The 20,115-nt window shown below is 39.1% G+C and overlaps 1 long non-coding RNA gene and 1 pseudogene across 1 annotated transcript; one reads left to right on the top strand and one right to left on the bottom strand.

The window, feature by feature from the left end:
* The first annotated feature begins 2,355 nt into the window (after positions 1–2,355).
* LOC108530308 (uncharacterized) lies at positions 2,356–19,891 on the top strand. The gene is made up of 4 exons (XR_001885801.1): positions 2,356–2,620; positions 11,764–11,881; positions 19,022–19,147; positions 19,805–19,891. It is a non-coding gene; the product is annotated as an uncharacterized LOC108530308 (long non-coding RNA).
* LOC108530300 (aspartate aminotransferase, mitochondrial-like) lies at positions 7,363–8,667 on the bottom strand (annotated as a pseudogene).
* Positions 19,892–20,115: the final 224 nt, after the last annotated feature.

Here is a 20,115-nt window from a genome sequence, read left to right as displayed (position 1 = left end):
GGGACTGCAAAATTAAATTGCGATCAATACTTTACAAAATAATTGGGGAAAAATGTTCAGAAGTCAGAGCTGCACTGTGTGGCCACAAACATATGAAAGTTATTTTTTTTTTCTACCTTTCTGGGGGTTATTCTTCAGGATAGATCAGTTCAAAGGTGTCTCTTGACAATAGTGTTCTCGGAATGGTTTTCACTCACCTTGTTAGGGAATTTTAAAAGCAGAGGAGTGTTTACAGCCTACCAAGAGTGTTATCTTATTGCTGCATTTTCAGTTTTCTTTCTTTGGAGTGCTAATCTCAGCTCATAAATTCTTCCTCTCTCTTCTCACTTTGATGTTGATTTAAATTTCTTTGCAAGTTAATTCTCATCGTCAAAGGGAAAAGACAAAAAAAAAAGTTATATTGAAACGAAATGAGAGAAAAACCACATACACACAAAAGCTTTGGTAGATTTTTGAAAACTTTGCCTAAGATTAGATTCTGAATCTCTCAATACATTTAAATGCTGAACTCTGTAGTTAAATTTAGGGTAAAATATATTGAATTAAACTCTTTACTGCCTTAAGCAATGCTTAGTATTCAGCTTTTCCTGCTTGTCTGCCTCTAAATAAGGTCTTATTTTGGCAAAGATTTACTTTTAATCCATAACATGAGGAGGAAGTGGAAAATGTAAATGCCTATGTGAAATTCTTGCTTTTCAATAAATGGTCATTTTGGTTTTGTTATGTAGAAAGTTCAAAACATTGTACTTTTATAATTGCATTTTTGGAAAGGGCAAAGGCCTTTCTGGAATTTTATTGGTGGTATGGCTATTCTGACAAGACAGTCTACTGATTTTCCTCACATGAATCATTTCTTAGAACCTCAGTCACTCATACAGGGAAAAATAAAGCAGCTGTATTAAGAATACATGATCAGAACCATACTGAAGAAGGTGGCCCATAACTAGCTAAAGGGGAGTACCCAAAAAGCGGTAATCAATTGCCTGCTGTCATCCTGGGGGAGGAGGATGTATTGGGTGGTGTACTATAGGGCATCATGACTGGATGAAGGAATTGAAAGGGTGCTTATTAAGTGCAAAAATGACAACACTCGCTGGATTGCAAACACCTGAAAAGACCTGCATACCATTTAAAGTGACCTTCACGAAGGAAATGACAGCCTCCTTAAGAAGAGGGTGTAAGGAAGAAGTTTTATTGGGCACCCCAAATGAAACAGGCATCTTACAACTCACGACGTAATTATGATAAATTTCAAATTCCAAATGGTTTCCTTCCAACACTCTAAATGCTCTTAAACAACCTTTTCACAGTGCTATTTGGATCAGAAGATAGAATGCAAATTTATTTTAAGAGTTGCTGGAGGTGAACATAATAGAGATGAGGGAGAAGAGAAGGCAGAAGATAGGGAGGGGGAGGAGAGAGAGACATGGACATTTCTCAGGGAAAACCTGTGGTCCAGCCTCCCTATTGTTTCCCACACCACGTACCACACACACATCTTCCCCATTCTCACTCTGGAACACGCTTCACAGTCATAGCTGCTTCCCAACACTGACTCAGCTCTTTAGGTCTCAGTCCACACATCTGCTCTTCTTGAAAAACTGCCCTGAGTCTCCCCTGAACTCCATCATTAGGCTGCCTCACCCTGTGCATACAGTTATTATAACATTTATTACATTAAAATGAATCTTTCCTTCCTGATTAGATTGTGATATTTCTGATAGAATAGTCCGTCTCTTAGTCTTTTTTGTACACTCAGACTTTTGGACACAAATAAAACAATTTATTTATAACATTCTTTCACCAATTTAGTTTTCCAACTTTTAATTGCTCACGTGTCACATGGGACTTATCTGTCTGTGGTCTGGTTTCCTTATATCTAAAGTGAAAGGGTTATACTCAATGAAGTGTTTATTTTAGGTCTAAAATGTCTGGGTCAAAAATTTCAGGCAATAAAGATGATTAACCATTTTGCCAAAAAGCCAATCCAATGCCCACCCCAGCCACAACTGGTTCTAAATGGCGTGAAATAGAACTCTTTCTTTTATTGTTGTTTATTTGCTTATTAAATGGCACCACCTTACTCTTGGCTCCAGCAATTGTTCCCCACCAGAGGCAACATGTATCTGATTGTACCACATGAAATTGATGTTGATTTCAAATGGGTCAAACTAATATCTGGCTACCTAGAGAATGATGCCATGGTTTGATCATAAAACTTGAATAAGACCAATATGAAACCCTCTTCAGAACTAAGTACTGAAACAAACCAAGAACCAGGCAGTTAGTAGAATGTAGAAGCGGAACATATGACTCAAGAGTTATGAAACAGAGGATGGGTCATAATGAGAAAGGACGAGTTATGGAGACAGAGTTATAGTCAGTTGAAACTGTAAAAAAAAATAGTCTATTTGTTACCAAAAAGCGTGAAGTAATAAAAAGATATACACAATATATAGAGAGACTAAGCAAGTAGTAAAAGGAGAAGAAAATATCTGCTTGGAGAGCAACTGGACAATGTGAATGTTGGAGTCCTCTAGTGCATATACTTGAATGCCAGCTACTACAGTTCCCACTGCTATCCTGGAGCCACTGCCAGTTCAGATGATACTCAACAATGGTATGAGTTTCATACTTTTCTTCTCTCAAGATAGCCATCTTTCCATGACCCATAACTTGATGTTCCCAGAAGTAGTTTCTAGAGCTTGCAGCCAGATAAAAAATAAAATATGAAAACACAACAACAACATAGGATGTGACATCTTCATAAAAATGGCAGTTACAACTCAATAAATGTCTATGACATGCCAAGTATTTTATGTATAATATTTACATGCTTTGTGGCCACTCTGGAAAATATTACTAGTGCCACTTGACCGATGAGAAGACTGGGACTCAAGTGTTGGAAGGGCTTGTCTATGGACACAAGTCTAGTAAGCAATAAAGTGGAATGCAAACCCAGCTCTACTGGTTCCAGAGTCTGAGCTCTTTCCACCATGGCACGCTGTCTTCTCAATCCCTGAAACACGGAGTGACACTAGAATTAGAAAAGTTTACCTTGAATCACATTGTATAAATCATACACAACTTATCTACCCAATTAGAAGCATATGAAATAATTCTCTATTTAGTTCTGCTTCTGATATTATCAGTATAGCTGATAATGTCTTCAGGCCTCCAAGTAGGAAATACATCTTCTGTAATGCTAAATGTCTATTCGCTTAGGGCTAAGGTTCTGGAGAGGACCACAACCTAAACCACTTAGTTTTGTTCTAAAAATCAGGGTCTTTCTCTGAGCTCCATGGGAATGGTACCATCTGACCAAAACAAAACCAATAAGTGTTCTCTAATATGGGAAGCCTAAGCTGATCGGATAATGGCCAGAGTAACAATCTGTTATGTTCATTTAAAGGACACTGATTGAGCTTTCTATATGTTTCAGGTAGTCTCCTGTTTGCTAAGAATACAGCAATGGGTGTAACAGGCAAGGTCCTACTGTCACAGAATAAATATTTTAGTGAGGAAAACATTTTTTTTTTAAAGAAGGAGCAAATAAGTGCAATCATTTTGACTACTGTTAGCTATAATAAATAAAACTTTTCAAATATAAATGAAATAGAATGAAGTAGAGATAGGAGAACTATATTAGATAGGATCATCACAGATGCCTTCTATCATTATTTTTAATTAAGGCCTGAATGCTGAACAGGAATAAGCCACATACATATCAGGAAAAGAAATTTCCAGGCAAAGAGAAGAGTGAGTGGAGAGACTCGAAGGCAGAGACAACCTTGACAAGTTAGCAGCACAGGAAGAGAGGAAGTGTGGCTTGAGTGATGTCACTGAAGAGCAGAGTTGGAGAAGATGAGGTAGCAGTGAATAAGGCCACGTCAGGAGTTGGGATTTTACTCTGAGGGCAAATGTGTAAATATTTTTTAAAAAATTAAGCATAAGAACAACCTGAAGGCACATGGACGCATTGTGGTCACCATAGGAAGACTGTCTGTATTTACTGACATTCTTCCAGGTTGAAGACCTCAGTGTGACCACCATCACTTTGGTGAATGTATCACTGCCTAGTATCTGGTCCTTGGATTTGAAGAACAACATTTGATTGTTTTATCACATCAAATGACAATGCATCTCTTTAAGGCTAAGCATACGTTAATCAAGGACTTAGGGATCTATGTATTAATATAACTAGAATATCCATATACTAATCTCCAATAAGAAATTATCAGAATCCAAAACCCTCAAAGTCCACTTGCTACTACCACTGGCAATTATTGCTACTTTGTTAATGAATCTGGAATAGCAGAAGACCATTGGCTAAAACTGTCTTCCCTGTGAACAGTGCTTAGATGAGCACGAGCCAAGCTGGCTTGCAACACTCTGTCATGGCCATTGTTCCATGATTAGCTTTCCTGCTGTCTTGGTTCATTTTGTGCTACTATAATAAAATATTACTGATACCTGCTGTCTCTGTTTTGTGCTGCTATAGTAAAATAGCACAGACTGGGTAATTTACAAACAATAAAATTTTATTTGGCTCATGATTTTGGAGGCTGGCAAGTCCAAGATCCTCATCTACTAAGGGCCTTCTTGCTGTGTCATAACATGGCAGGAGGAAACACATGGCAAAAGAAAGAACAAGAGGAAGCCAAACTTACTTTTATAACAAATTCACTCCTGTGGCAACAGCATTATTCTATTCATAAGGGGAGAGGCCTTATGACTTAATCACCTTTTAAAGGTTTCACCTCTTGACACTATTGCTTTGGGAGTTAAGTTTTCAACACATGAACTTGGAAGGACACATTCAAATCACAGCACCTGCCTTCTAAGAGAGTCTTTCATTAGATCTCATATATTCAGTCAGATGATTGTGAAGTTTGCTGGCCTGGGAGCCAGTCAGGTTCCTTCCAATGACTTTGCATATCTCTTCTCAGGTTGCATATTGATTTTTTTAATGTAACTCCAATTTCATTCATGTCTAGATTCTTGGGGGTTCAGCTCACTGTAGCCACTGAAAACTGTCAGCAGCTGGAATAAGAAAAATGTAGAGCTAAATCAAATAATGTATTAAGTGAGTGTTGACATTCCTGACTATTAGAGAACAGGCACACTCACTAATTGTAAGTTAAGTCATCTCTGAAAGTATTTGACAGATTGACTTCTTTCCTTCCTGTGGTATCTATTTCTCTCAGACTTCGATTGTCTTAGTCCTGCCCCAACTATTTTGTTATGTGGACTACAGTCAGTGGGTTTGCCATAACCCATCTTAGACTCACAAGTACATATTAGCTCAGGGAAGTCATTTCTGATAGATATTCTTCCTTTAAAAAAAGCAGTGCCCTCATTCTGATCTTTTATCACCTAGAAGCTCCTGAGAGGCTCATTGCCTTCTTCATATTCTAAATATATTCTGACCTCAAGACTCAAGATGTGGACCCACAGAATTTCAGACTGGGAACCACCTTATAAATTGTACAGCTGATTTCCCCAACTTTCAGATGTAGAATGGAAAGTCTGAAAGACTGAGCAACTTGCCCAATTTGAGACCTAATTCATGGCCACAGAGAGCTAACATCCAGGTCTTCTGATGCCCAGTTGAATTTCCGTTCCATAAAATCTTGCCAACCTTACCTGTTCTCTCAGGTCCTTGCCAGGTGACTGCATAATCAACATATTTGACAAAATCAATGTTGGGGCTGTTTGGCGGCTGTTTGGCTAATAATGACTAGATATTACTTTCCTTAGATAACCTACTGGAAAGACTAATTCAGAAAACACAGTGGATTAAAGCGACAATAGCTTGAGGCAGGATGTACCAGACATGTCAGACTCTTTTGTGTGAAGTGTCCTGACTTACAGCTCATGTTAAAGAGGTGGCACAATACAGACCTCGTAAACCAGAACTGACTGAGTCAGCATGGGCATACAACCCAAGTCTGGTTAGGAACTGATGCTAAAGCCTGACATTAAAAAATGAATAAATAAAATTCTCTTCCTTTGCAGGGCGTGGGGCGAGGGAGGGGGCGCAGTTTACAGTAATTTTATTGCAACAGAGAAAGCAGGCTGCAATAAGTCTACATAATTAGAGCAGATGGTGGTTCTTTCCAATGGGTGGAGCCTGAGCCCAGCTGGTAGCACACAAAGCCTAGAATATCCTCTTTCTTGGTACTTGCCTGTGCGCCTGACTCATGATGTGAGATGAGCGAATGCACAGCCACATTCAACAAAGGGAGGAGGTCCAACTGGGCAGAGATGACATCCCAACAGGAGGAAATTACACAATCATTGAAGAGGATGCTGAGATAAACTGCGGTTACCTACTCTCCATTATTCTTTGCCAAGGAGGGTGAGGGTATGGGATCAGCAGAAAGTTATGTTCTTTTTTTTCTGAAATGGAGTTTCACTCTTATTGCCCAGGATGGAGTGCAATAGCACAATCTGGGCTCACTGCACCCTATGCCTCCCCAGTTCAAGCGAATCTCCTGCTTCGGCCTCCCGAGTAGCTGGGATTATAGGCTCCCGCTACTATGCCTGGCTAATTTTTAGTAGAGACAGGACTTCACCATGTTGGCCAGGCTAGTCTCAAACTTCTGACCTCAAGTGACCCGCCCAAAGTGCTGGGATTACAGTTAAGAGCCACTGCGCTCAGCCTCTTTATTCTTAAATAAATCCCTATAGGATAGGGTTGTTGGTCAATCACACAGTAGAATGGGATAAAAATTTACATTGGTTAAAACGCTTTGTGCGTAAGGACAAGAACAGCAATGGCAAAGAAGAAAAGGGAGCCTTTTGGTTTTCTTAAATAAGGCAGGAATCTGCATGTTTTCCTTGCTGTAGTGGCAGCAGACTCATTGGTTTTCATAAACATAAATTTCTGCAGTATGGTCTGTTGATAAGGCTGCTCCATGATGGGAGGACGGACATGAAGCCAACCGTTCATGACACAACTAGGTCTTCTCTCAAATCCTCTAACGTGTGCTATTTCTCAAGAGGAACCCAACACTGTATGACACATCAGTTACAGTTTCTGAAATATTGCAATGACATAATGGACAGGTTTCATGGTGTGATGACTTTCTTGCACATGTAAACTCTTGGAGAAAAGTTGGATTAAAAGGACAGGAGAGAGTTTGGTTTAGAGCCACAACGTTCCAGACGCCAGCCACGGATGCCTCTGATGTCACTACATGTCCTTTTCTGAGAAACATTCAGTCGCTGAGTGTTACACACTGTAGTTGAAAGAAACAACCCACTCACCACCATCCACCCTCTTTCTTCCTGTGTGAAGCTCCCAATAGCAGAGGCTGAAGACAGAAAGGTTGTCTCTGTTTTCTTGCACCAGGGACATTACTTGGTGACCCGGTGAACGGCATGGACAAGGTAGCCCACGTTGCTGGAGGTGACCCCTGCCACAGACATGCGGCCGTCCTTTATCACGTAGATGGAGGACTCCTTGGTCAGCCGCTCCACCTGCACAGGCGTTAGCCCTGTGAAACAAAACATGTCAATTTGGTCAGTGATGTGTGGCCAATTGTGGGCGGAACCCTCCTTCTTGAGGCTGGAGGCCAGCTGAGTTCACATGCTAATGATGCGGTCGGCCTTGCAGTTAACTTCTTGCAACCATTGTTTTCGCAAATCTGGAGTGTTCAGAATGGTAGAAGCAAACGGGTCCCATTGAGGGGAGGGTTGGAATACATGGGAGGATCAAGATCTTCAACCGTGACTCTACCCGCTTGGCTTCATCCGCCTCTTTGCAAACCGCAGTGAAGCTTGCCACACCCTCACTGTATAAGCCCATGTTCTTGGCGTATGATTGGCAGAGACAAACTTTAATGCCCTGTTCGATGAAGTGGCGCACAGCCCAGGCATCCTTGTAACCATCGCCACTGGCAAAGCCTTGGTAGGCCATGTCGAAGAGTGCAAAGAGATTTTTTTTCTTCACCACTGTTGCTATTTCCTTCCACTGCTTGGGACCAGGGTCCATTCCCGTGGGATTATGGGTGCAGGTATGCAGAAGAAGAAGACTTTTGCTCTGGTATTTTTGAAATGTGCTCCACAGTGCCTGTGAAGTGAAAACCACAAGTCTTGGAGTCATGATACTGGTAACCTTGTCGCTACATGCCAGTATCCCCGAAGATGGCTGTGTGATTTCCCCAGGCCGGTTTGGGCAGAAAGACATCTCGGCTGCACTTAAGAAATCTTTGCAGAAAACTGGCAGTGGTCCTTAAGGCACCAGTTCCAGAAATGGTCTGCACAGTGACAAACCGGCCACTTTTCAAGACTTCGCTCCTCTCGCCCAAGGCTACTTCTGCAGATGCCTTGCAGAATTCAGCCAGCGCCCCAATGGGGAAGTATTCCTTGTCCAAATTTTTGACCGCAATCTGGGCCTCTGCCTTGTGGACGCGAGGCAGCACGTAAACTTTTCAGTTGTGGTCCCGGTAGGCACTAACTGCCGGATTCATCTTTTTGCTATTGATGTCCCTCTTAAAGGCTTCAGTGACTCGCAGAATCTGATCTGGTGACTCGCAGAATCTGATCCCATCTCCACATGGGTCCACCAGGCGCTGGCTCTGGCAGGGGCCGCAGCGGGGAGCCCGGGTGGAAGGCGGTGGCGATCCCGGAGACGATGCGCCTGGATCGCAGAGGGACCATGGTGGACGGTAGGAAGGCAGTGGGCAGCCGCAGGACGGAGCAGAGGGCAAGCATTAAGTTCTCTTTTTTAAGGAATTTATAACGGGAAATGTGGGGAGAACCAGAGTGAGCAGGGAGAGCTGAAACAGGAAATAAGTTATGGGAGAATTCCAGAGAGTTCATGAAAAGCTGAAGTTATGAAGAAGCGGAAACTGAGTAAGATGAAGAAATCGAAGCTATTAGTAGGCAGTGGATTAAGTTAGATGTATGTTTATATACATGTATATCTGTATATATACACATGAAAGAATGATTTATTTGATAATGATAACTAGAGAAGCAAATATGCAGAATTTTAATCTTTGTTTGTAGCCTGGGAGGAAAAATAGATTAGTTACCACTTACTCTGAGGTCCCTAGAGACGGTTGGGGATGTATCTAGTTACTAAACTCCATTCCTCTCTGAGTCCTGGCTGTCAGGCCACATGGCTGAATGGCTAACCCTTGATTCTCATGAGATTATCGCAAGCGTATTATTTTAATGTGTCATTATATACATAACTCAGATGAATTTCAACTCACTTCTTCGAAAACAGCCTAATGAAAACAGAGATACTACAACTCACTGCTATATGCAAATTGCCCTCATTGGCAAGTAATTGTTTTATTTGTGTAATAGACTAGCCTTTTGAAAAAGCGCACTGATGATGGGCATGGTTTCTGTTTATCCCAGTCCATATTAAGGTACCTGACTTGAACAGATTTTATGTTTTGTCTGTGACGTCTATATAAAGATATGATATTTTCAAGTATTTATTTTTAGGGATGAAAAGAAATCATTGTAAAGTGAAAAATAATGTAACATAATCAACATTTGTAATTATTTAAAATTATGTTTGCAGTTGTTTTTACATTGTTTTATTGGTAATACATATCACAGTGAGTAAAAAATTCAATGGGAGTCAATGCCATTGGTACCAAATGAGAGCATTACTATATTTTCTAATTTCGCAACATGTCAGAATTGTGATTATCTAAAAATTTTGTTATTCAATCAATGGGTGTTTTTATTTTAATTAAATACCTGTTGTTCTCCAGAGATGAGATTGTCCTATGAAAACAATATTTATTGGAATTTTTTTACTGCTACCAAGTACAAATCTCTTACAAATCTTTCCCACTATCCATACCCACATCCTTCACCCTGTGGGCTCTCAGTGTATATGTCCGTGCATACCTTTTGGCAGCAGGGGATAAATGCAGCCAGAGGAAAAAAGAGCTAGCAATCTAAAATTATAGTTGTTATTTTAGCTGCATGCTGATAAAGTTGTAGATTATTCTCTCTTTTTTAAAAAATAAACTTTGACCTGAAACTCAAGAAAATTCTTGAAATCCAACTAGCTCTAATTGTTTCTAAATAATAATATAGACTGACATAAACACTGAATGGCTTCTGGGCAATGTATCGTTGCAGGTTAAACACATTTTGCCCTGAAGGCTGCAGTTCATAGGGTATAGATAACAAGAGAAATGAAATTGGTGATCTCAGCTAGTCCAGAGTGGATATTAGCATATATCACCAAACTGTCTCCAAATGTGACCCTATTTGCACTATCAGACTCTGTGTCCTCAGGAAATTGTTGCTAGTGAGAGAAGGGGGGGAAAAAAGAAAAGAAGAGAGGGGCTGATACTGGTGGGAAGGGCATATTAATAAGTCTGAAAAAGTAGAACATTTTCCTGATCTAATATTCTTTGCATTCTCTCCCTTCTTTAAGAACAAGGAAGAAGAAATAGCACCTCCTTTCTTAGCCTAAAGGGAGCATAAAGAACAATGTCTTCTAGGAATGCTAGGACATTTCCATTTTTCTCTTTGGTGTTTTTATTATTTTGTGACTAGAGAGAAAAAAAAAATATTGCCAATACGACTTTTTTTAAGTTTAAGAATCAGCACTCACCAATTATTGCCAAATTTAGCTCCTTGAAAGCGAAAAAAGAAAAAATTCAGCATAGGTATCGAAGAGGAGGCTAGACGGAGAAAGCTCTAATCCTTCAGGAGCCAAATGAATCTATGTTTCTGTACTATTAAGTATAGTAAAAAAGGCCAAAGTCATGGGCATTAGCCCCACAGGGGCCAGTTAGCTAGACTCAAATTCAAGGCCATGGAATATATATCTAACTTTGCTGCTGGCAGTTAATTATATCAATGACTATCAGGAGGAATAAAAAAGTGTCTTCTCAGTGCCTACTTTAACATTGCCTAACACTTTCAGCTCGGCTGTGATAATTGCTAAAAGACTTAAAAAATGGAAACAATTTTAAAATCCTATTAACTTTGAATGTAAACTTATATCCATGAGATGCTATACAAACATGGCATTTGTAAAATACAACTAGGCCTATCTTTTATAGATAGAATTTTAGTATTTATTTATTCAAAGCTAAGACAAAATAGTATAACTTTTGCCTCACAGTTGCCTTTCCCTTCTAAATTATTCCATAGCCAAATATCAGTCATTAACTTTCCTGACTAAGTCATTCTTAGAACCGGGAAGAAGCACCCACGACTTACCTTTATCTTCAGCTCTAGTATGATTGTCATTGTTTGAGTGTAGTAAGACATAAAAAGAGTTTACAGTGTTAGAGAAAAACTATGGTTTCAGTATTAAGCAAAGTTATCATCAACCATAACATGAGAAATTTATACTATTCACAGGGAAATGTTTAATGTAAATTTTAAAAATACAAATTCAAAATGGAAAACCAAGCTTTGCATACTGATAAGGTGATGGGTGGCAATACCAACTGTTGAATCCACTGAAATAAAGACAAACATGACTCAATACTACAATGTGTTAAGGCATAGCTTTCTGTTTCATCCATAACTATTTTTGTACAAATTTTAAAACAGTTTGCTAATTAGCAAATGCTGTCTTCATAACAGACTGTCAAGGTTTGTGAGGAAAAGGTATTTCTTTCCTCCTTTATTTTTTTCTCCTTTCATTTCTTCTTTCTCACCTTCATTTCTTTGGTTCTCTCTCTTTCCCTTCTTCCTTTCCCTTCTTCCCCACCTCCTCCCTTTAACGTCTCAGTAAGGTCATATCTTCTGTCATGCCTACAGACTAAAGCAGGAAATTCTGGAAGACTCAGGGAGCCACTGCCATCTGCCAGAGTCTTCCCAACTGCACTACATACAAGTCAGCAAGAAGCAGCCAGGATTATCTGAGCTTCCTTTTAAGGTTTGTATGAGAAAATAATAACTAAAATTTACTAAGGACTTACTCTATGCCAGCACTGTTTTAACTCTTTTACATAGAATACCCTATTTAATTCTTTAAAAATTTCATCTGGTATAGTTGGGGAAATCAAGGATCAAGAGAGCTACATTAGTTTGTCTGAAGTCTAGGCAGATAATAATTTGAGTCAGGATTAATTTCATTATACTATCTCCTTGTGACCAGGTTTGGACACAAAGCTCTGAGTCACTCCTACCTAAATGCATCCACACTGAGAAATCTAGAAAAAGGCTATATACCCTAGAGAAGTGACTTTCATCCTTGTTCCCCTAAAGATTATTTCAGGCATGAGAAACCAACATAGTCGACACAACTGACTCCAGAAGACTACATGCTCCTATAAACAGATGTGTAATGACAGCACACTCAGACATGGATAAATACACTTCAGAATTGGTTTGTAAGGTCCACCATCTGTCTGGTTTGTCCAGTCTGAACTTATGAATCTTGATTACAATTGTCATTTGGGGGTCCACCCAGTTTACACATCTATCTTAAACGATACCTAAAGGCACTCTTTAGTCTTCTAGTTCTCTAGTTGTGCATGACTAAAGCTATAGTGTTTACTAAACTCTTCTTGAAGCTGAATGTCTAAGACTGTGCAGTGGTTTCTTTTTAATGTTAAACACTATGAAAATCCAAGATTGATGGCGACATTGTAAGTGTGATAATAGTAGAAGAGATGTGCAAAAGGTAGATATAAAGGAAGAAGACAATATAGTAATCCACTGAAATTCTATTGCTTATATATTCATAGCACTTCTTTCCTCCCCATGGAAGTGGGAGGCAGGGTCATAATAATTAACTACGTTATATTTCATTATTAACACTGTCTTAAGACATTGAAAAAAACTGGCAATATTATGTTTTTCTTATTTTAAACAATTATGCTAAAGGGTTAATCAACATTTCCTGTGAAAAGAACAATGATGTTTAGCCAAATGCTTTCTAAAAAGCAGACAACAAGAAATAGCTTCAATAATTCATATTAATTCAAGTCCTATGGTTAATGAGGCAAATGGAGTGCTCTCAGAGGGGATAAAAGCACATAGCAGCAGCATCAAGAATCTTCAAACCACTGCTGGCAAAGGATACTGTAAGTCCAAAATACCCCCTAACCACCTACTATTCATACTTTACACTCGGGATAAACTTAATATCATTCCAGTTTTGCAGATGGTAAGCTAAAACAGTGCCTATACAATTAGAACACAGGCAAGCAACTGCTTATACTCTTCTTTGTTTTCATGATTCTTAGCCATCATGATACCATCCAAGTTGTCTGAAGTTTTCACTACATTAAACATACACTCATTTGATCAGGCACAAAAAAGAGTGAGACTGTGACCATCTCTGCACAGTCCAGCAATTAAACTGTTGTAAGGCTAAAAATATATCAAAGTTGAAGATCAGATCATGGACTGGATTACCAAATGGAATGATGAATAGTCAGTCTGAATTGTTTAGAAAGATGATTGATTCATCAGAGATAAACCTGGTAAGGTGTAAGTACATGTTCATTTTACTAACATTTATTAGGCAGCAGCTATAAACTGTCTGTACTGCACCAGGCACTAGAGATAGGATAAAGAATAAGACTTCCCCTGTGGGTTCTAAAATTCTCCTGGGGCTGACAGAGACCATTGCTATTCAGTTTGATTTCATGTAATAATGCAAGCTTCTCTGGGAACACAGTACTCTGGGGAAAGTAACAAGAGTAAAGAAAGGGAATTCAGCTTTATAAAGAGGAGTTCTTTTTGAGCTGAGTTCTAATGAATGAGTGGGAAAGAAGGTGAAGTTGCACTTGTGCATTCATTGATTCATTGATTCATTGATTCACCAGCAATGTACTAAACCTCTATTTAGTACCGAGCTCATCATAGGGTTTTAGGAGTATAAAGATAATCAAGGCATGGTTCCTGCCTTCAGGTTGCTTATAATCTGGTAAGCACTGAAACCCTAAGTACATAAAAAGATCCCCTCTTCCTCACCTCAGAAAAGAATACACACATGTGTGCACACACACATATGAAAAAGCATGCTGAAGTAAAGGAAAGGTACATAATTTGATGTGGCTGGAGCAGAGGGCACATGAAAGAATGTGAATACCTAATCCCATCTCCTCTTCTTTCCTATTGCTCATTCCTTGATATGGTTTGGCTCTGTGTGCCCACCCAAACATCATGTTGAATTGGAATCCCTAATGTTGGAGGAGGGGGCTAATGGGAGGTGATTGAATCGTGGGGGCAGATTTCCTCCCTGTTGTTCTCGTGATAGTAAGTGAGCTCTCACGAGATCTGGTTGTTTGAAAGTGTAGCACTTTCCCCTTCTCTCTCTCTCTCTCCTACACCTATGTAAAGATGTTCTTGCCTCCCTTTCACCTTCTGCCATAATTGTAAGGCCTCCCAGCTATGTTTCCTGTACAGCCTGCAGAACTGTGAATCCATTAAACCTCTTTACTTCATAAATTACCCAGTCTCAGGTAGTTCTTTATGGCAGTGTGAGAACAAACTAATACATTCCTCCTCTTCATTCCCTACTGCTTCCTTCTGGTGTTAATTATTTTATATCTGAGTCAGTGCAACCACATCCAAACTGGCTTTTTTATTTTTTCTCTTCAGCCTCACTAACTTCCAAAAATGCCATACAATTCTTACCTTAAAGTTCTCATCATTTTAGAATAAACTCCTCAGCAAGACATTCAAAGCCTTTGATGAACTTGCCCCTACTCATTTCACCCATTTCTCCTCCCCACCACATACACACTGCCCTTTCTTGTACCTAATGTTTTCTCTCTACCAAACACATTGGCCCAATGTTGTCTTCCTTCCCCAACCTCCAAGTTTTGCACCCTCTGTTTTCTGTATGTAGAATGCCCTTACCTTTTTCTGTATCTAGGGAATACATCTTCATCTTTGAAGACTCTCCTTTAGGGAGCCTTCATACTCTCCCAGGCTGTGTAGACGTTCCTTCCTATGCACTCCCACAAATCCATGTGGTTACAGCAAGTATAGGAAAATTTATGCTATATTATTTTCACTATTCTGTTGCCTGCATCCTTTACTGGACCTAGAGCCCCTAGAAAATAAGGAATGAATTTTTTGTTGTTATTGTTACAGCAGCATCACTATCTTGTTTGCACCCTGTCTGACAAACAGTAACTGTTCAAAACGTATTTGCTTAATTCATTCATTAATTGTTGATTCTAACGTTTAAAGTATTCTAGATAACATGCTAAAATTATATTCTGTATACCAGTGTTCAGTCAAGAAAAAGTAGTCTTTATTCCTTAAAGGGTCAAATAGCAAATATTTTAAACTTGCTCTCTGTTACAACTATTCAACCTTGCCATGGTACACAAAAGCAGCCGTAGGTATATGCAGATGAATTGGCATGGCCCAGGGCCAAGAAAATTGTATTTACAAAAACAAATTGGCCAGTATGAAGGCTATAGTGTGATGACCTCAGCTCTATACCATAGGTCACAATCTCACATCCCACAGGTTAGAGCTGCTCTACGAATCCGTTTTCATTTTGGTTGCAGAGAGACAATTCTTTATGGGTCTCTCAGGTTTCTGCGTATCTTACAAGCAGAAGTACTGACTGCCTTTGTTTTCCCATACCGTCCTTACAGAGATGTTTGTGTAGCGAACAGACCTGGAAAATAGTGCCTCCTTCCAGAGTAGATGGCAGGCAAACTTACTGCCCATTATAAAATATTCGGGTCCCAAAACTCAGGGTAATCCTCCTGTACTACAAACCACTATGTGTATAGCTCTCGCTGTCTCCTGAGTCCCTTCACGTCACTGTTGGAATCGGTTTCAGGGAATGAGGGCACATGTTGACAGTGGCTACTGTTATTGCCCATGAGTAATACAGTTCTTTACCTTTCATGTCTTCTGCCAACACCCATGAAACTACAGCAGGCTAAGTTTTTAGCTTGCAATTAGCATAAAATGTCAGATCCTTCAGAGTTCTTGACAGTTTTTCTTACATCGTACCTTAAATAATTTGAGCTAATCATTTAAAATTAAGAAATTTTACTTTAAAAAAATTAAGTGTTACCTTCTCTTGAAAAACTAAAATACTTGGCAATGTTGGACATGCGTTTTTATATGGCAACAAATGACAAGGACTGAGTGGGAGCTGCCTCTAGGATCCTCCGCCTCTGGACTGTTTCCTGTCCAGTCATTGTTTCACTGATTTATATTCCGTGTCTGGCTTCTAAGGGCATTTGAGTTTGTGACCCTGCTTGAAGCAATAAGGTGTCAGCAAATGTATTTAGGCATGGAATTAGGTTAGATTTGTGCTTTAGAAAGATAGCTTCACAGAGTCGTTGACAATATGAAGATGAATTACAGTGACAGAAATCTAGAATAAAATGTTGGAGTAAAAAAAAACATGTGAAGAGGGCTCAACTAATATAACAGCAGGTAGAGTAGATAAATAGGAAATGATTCCATGAAATTGTCAGAACTTGGTGCCATATTGGTATATCTTGGGAGAGAGAAGGACACTGAATTATGTAGTGGTTTTTAGTTTGGATGATCTGTTGGATAGTGATGCCAATAGTTGAAAGTAAAATCGGCAGGAACTTGATAAAGTTTTGATGGAGTAAGAGAAGTTTACAGGGAGGGCTAAGAACCTGACAAGCTGAAGGAGCCTAAAGGATATTCAGCTAGACATGTTAATCGCAGCACTGTCTAGCTCTGGAGCAGATTGTCCATGGATTAACCTCAGGGAGTCCATATAGCTTGAGACCCAGAATATAAAACCTTATATGCTTATTGAATAGGCATTTTTTTTTATTCTTGGAGAAAGTGTGGCTGCTTCTAATTAGACTTTCAAAGGGACCTGTGGTAACTCTGTAGAAAAATGTTTGGAGTTTTAGATGTGAGAGTTATCCACAAAATAGTTGAGATTGCCCTCTGGGATGTGTCCATAGTAAGAATATAAAGGAAGCAGACTAAGAAAAAGTCACAAGAAAAATAAATATAAAATAATTTGTTGAGACAGAAACAGAAGTTTCAAGAAAGAATATTAAGACTTCAGAGAAATCCATACGATGCAGGCCTGAAAAGAAGCCATTAAATTTAGCAACTGGTAACCTACACCAAGCATGGAAACCAGGCTTTGGTGGGACTTTTTTGTTTATTTTTTAAAAAGGAAGATTAGAAAGTAGAGGCAGCATAAGAAAGCTATTTTTATGGGTTGTCTGAGGATTAGGTTGAAAGGTTAAGTTTTAAGCATGTTTGTGGGGATTATTTAGGGGATAAAAGAACGTGAATATATTTGTAATTAAAAGCGAGACAACTAAGGAGAAAGGTAATTGAAGATGTTCTAACAAGGGCAAAGAATATTAATGTGTGAATCCTCCAAGCATCTTTAAATTCCCCTACCTATTAAGGAAATTCTGACATTTTTACTTCTCCCCACCCCATGCCCCATATTCTAATCTCCCCGCTAGCTTTACCAGACATATTAGGGTATTGGGGGTTGGGGAAAAATCAGCTAAGAGATTGGGAGACTTGTATCAGAGAGGGTAGAAGTTTACTGGAATGAGAACATAGAACAAACGAAAAGGGAAACAGAAAATTAGAAAAGGAACAAAGTCCCTCCTAAAGGCAACTTATATCAGAAAACTGAAAGTTTAGAAGTAGGAAAAAGGGGTTTCAAAGCATCTAGGCATGAGAGAAAGTGGTAAAGCAAGAGAAATTACAGAAAATGGATATAAAGTGGTACTGTGAATTTTGAACAGGATCTCCTTTTGTGATTTTCAAGAGATGAAAGTAAAGACCTGGGTGACATTTTACTAACATTGTTTGCTGGACTGTGTTTCTTTGAATATCACACAATATTTAGGCTGGGCCATTTGGGGTTGTAATGTTTATTTGAGTTACAAAAAAGTGAGATGGTTATAGGTCAGAGCAATGCCAGAACCTCTCCAAATCCCAGGGCAGGACAGCAGCAGTGCTTAGACTGACAGTGAAAAAGGGGAGGCAAGCCCCACAATTGGGGCTTAGTCCAGGAGGGCTTTTGGTTTCTCCCAGGAAAGAATTCAAGGGTGAGCCGGAAGTGTTAGACGGCACCTTTGATTGAAGCAGCAGTGTAGAGCAGCAGCATACAGCAGCACCAGAGGTACTGCGCCTTGCAGAGCAAGGCTACCCCATAGGCAGTGTGCCCACAGTGGCAGCTCTGAGGTAGTTATGCAGTCATATTTACACCCACTTTTAAATACATGCAAATTAAGGGGTAAATTATGCAGAAATATCTAGAAAAAGGGAGGTAACTTCCAGGTCATTGGGTCATTCTCATGGAAAGGGGTGGTAACTTCCAGGTGTTGCCATGGCAATGATAAACTGACCTGGCACACTGTTGGACATGTCTTATGGAAAACTGCTACCACCCTATCCCTATTTCAACTATCCCTCCTTTTTGTCTGGGGTCCAAGCCCCACCTCCAGAATTAAGTCCTGCCTCCTGTCTAAACAGGATGTACAATTATGAAGCCAATAGTAGAGAAGAGATAGAGTGTGAACAGAAAATGATGATGTCCTTTATCCTTCATCCTAAAAACAAAGGCAGTTAAAGAGAAAGAAAGACAACACAATGACCGTCTTCTCTGTGCTTTGATTAGATTTTTACTGATTACCACCTCTGCCACCTCCTGCCCAAGCCTGGGGTAAGAGAACAAATATTGGAAATAAAACATAAAAGAAAAGAAAAAATAACATTTATGAGTGAAGCAAAGCTAAGAATGAGGGAAAAAGTAGAAAAAAATGCTATTTGATCATGAGTTCTGTCTTATTTTCCTTCCCTTGAAACCATCCGTATTTCCATTGCTTGTCCAGCCCAAACTATTGTGGGGAATAGCAATAAAACAAGAAACAAAAGGTGTGGGGCGGGAGAAGATAAACCACATCCCATTAAAACTCCTATTTTAACTTCTTTCCTTTCCTTCCTCATTCTTACTTAACACCATCCACTTAAACCTCACCCTGCATCTTCCACCCTCAGAGATTCTATTTGACTTGTCATTCATATTCTACTACTAATGCCATACTGCTTTACCTCAAAATCCTAGAACTAACACCAGTGGTTTGAAGCTGAAGAAATCCCATCGTCCTCCAGCCATCATGTAGGAAGAGTTCCAGAACCTATGACTAGGATTGAAAGTGGCAAGACGTGCTTCTGATACCCTGAATTTGAAGTACTAAGTTTCTGTTCCCATAGTCACGTGGTTTTTGCCTTAAATTCTTTCCAAGTTCTAAACAAGCAATTTATATATGTTTGGACAAGACAATGCTTAGTGTAACATATGTGGGAGGGGGAGGAGCAAGAGAGGAGGGTGCTGTTTCTATTTGGAGGGATTCAGTTTGTTTTCTAACCATTTAGTAAAACATTTTCTTTGTTTGACTTCAGTGTTTTTTGATATGTACTTAAAATTCAGCATTAGCAAAGTGCCAGTGTAAACTGGTTTATTTTTCTCTTTGTAATTTATCAGCCACTGTTTTTAGTTGCATGAGGCTTTAGGGGCTATGTTGAAGTACCTACTCTTCATTATGTTTTAATTTATATGAATACTATGCAAAATTGAGTGATATCGTCTCAATAAATGGTAAATGGTAAACTAAAAATTTGTGAGTTAAAACTTCATCAAAAAAAAATCTTTGAGGTGAATTTAAGCAAAGAGTATAATCCCACACAATTGCACCTATTTATTAGAGACTTGGGGAGTTAATTGCAAACTGGATTAAGAGCCATAAATTTGTAGTTTGGATCCAGGTCAGCCGAAATGTCTGAAAAATTTGCTAAGTTAATGGAATGACTCTACACAAATTAATCAGTTTGTTTTTTGTCCTGGCAGGAATCTCTTCATAAGCAAACAGAAAAGTTAAGAAGCCAAATTCACAAAATATTTGCCATCATTTGTCTTTGTGTCTCTGATTATTTTTGTACGTTGGAATTCATTTGTCTTCAACAATCATATAAAATAAACAGTAAAACATGTTTTTTATTTGTTCAGATTTGAGCTGTAGACATTGCTTCTCAGTAATATTAAATAAGTTATTTAATTCACTTCTGTTTAAATATTGATAAAGTTTATTATTTGTACTCCAGATTTTCCACAACCTAGAATAATTTAGATAATTAATAGAATTTTGATACATTTTAGAA

This window comes from Rhinopithecus bieti, unplaced genomic scaffold (genome assembly GCF_001698545.2).
Source record: "Rhinopithecus bieti isolate Rb0 unplaced genomic scaffold, ASM169854v2 scaffold_110, whole genome shotgun sequence".
In the NCBI taxonomy this organism is placed as follows: domain Eukaryota; kingdom Metazoa; phylum Chordata; class Mammalia; order Primates; family Cercopithecidae; genus Rhinopithecus; species Rhinopithecus bieti.
Note: the sequence above shows the minus strand (reverse complement) of the source record. Positions and strands in the feature narration are given on the sequence as shown.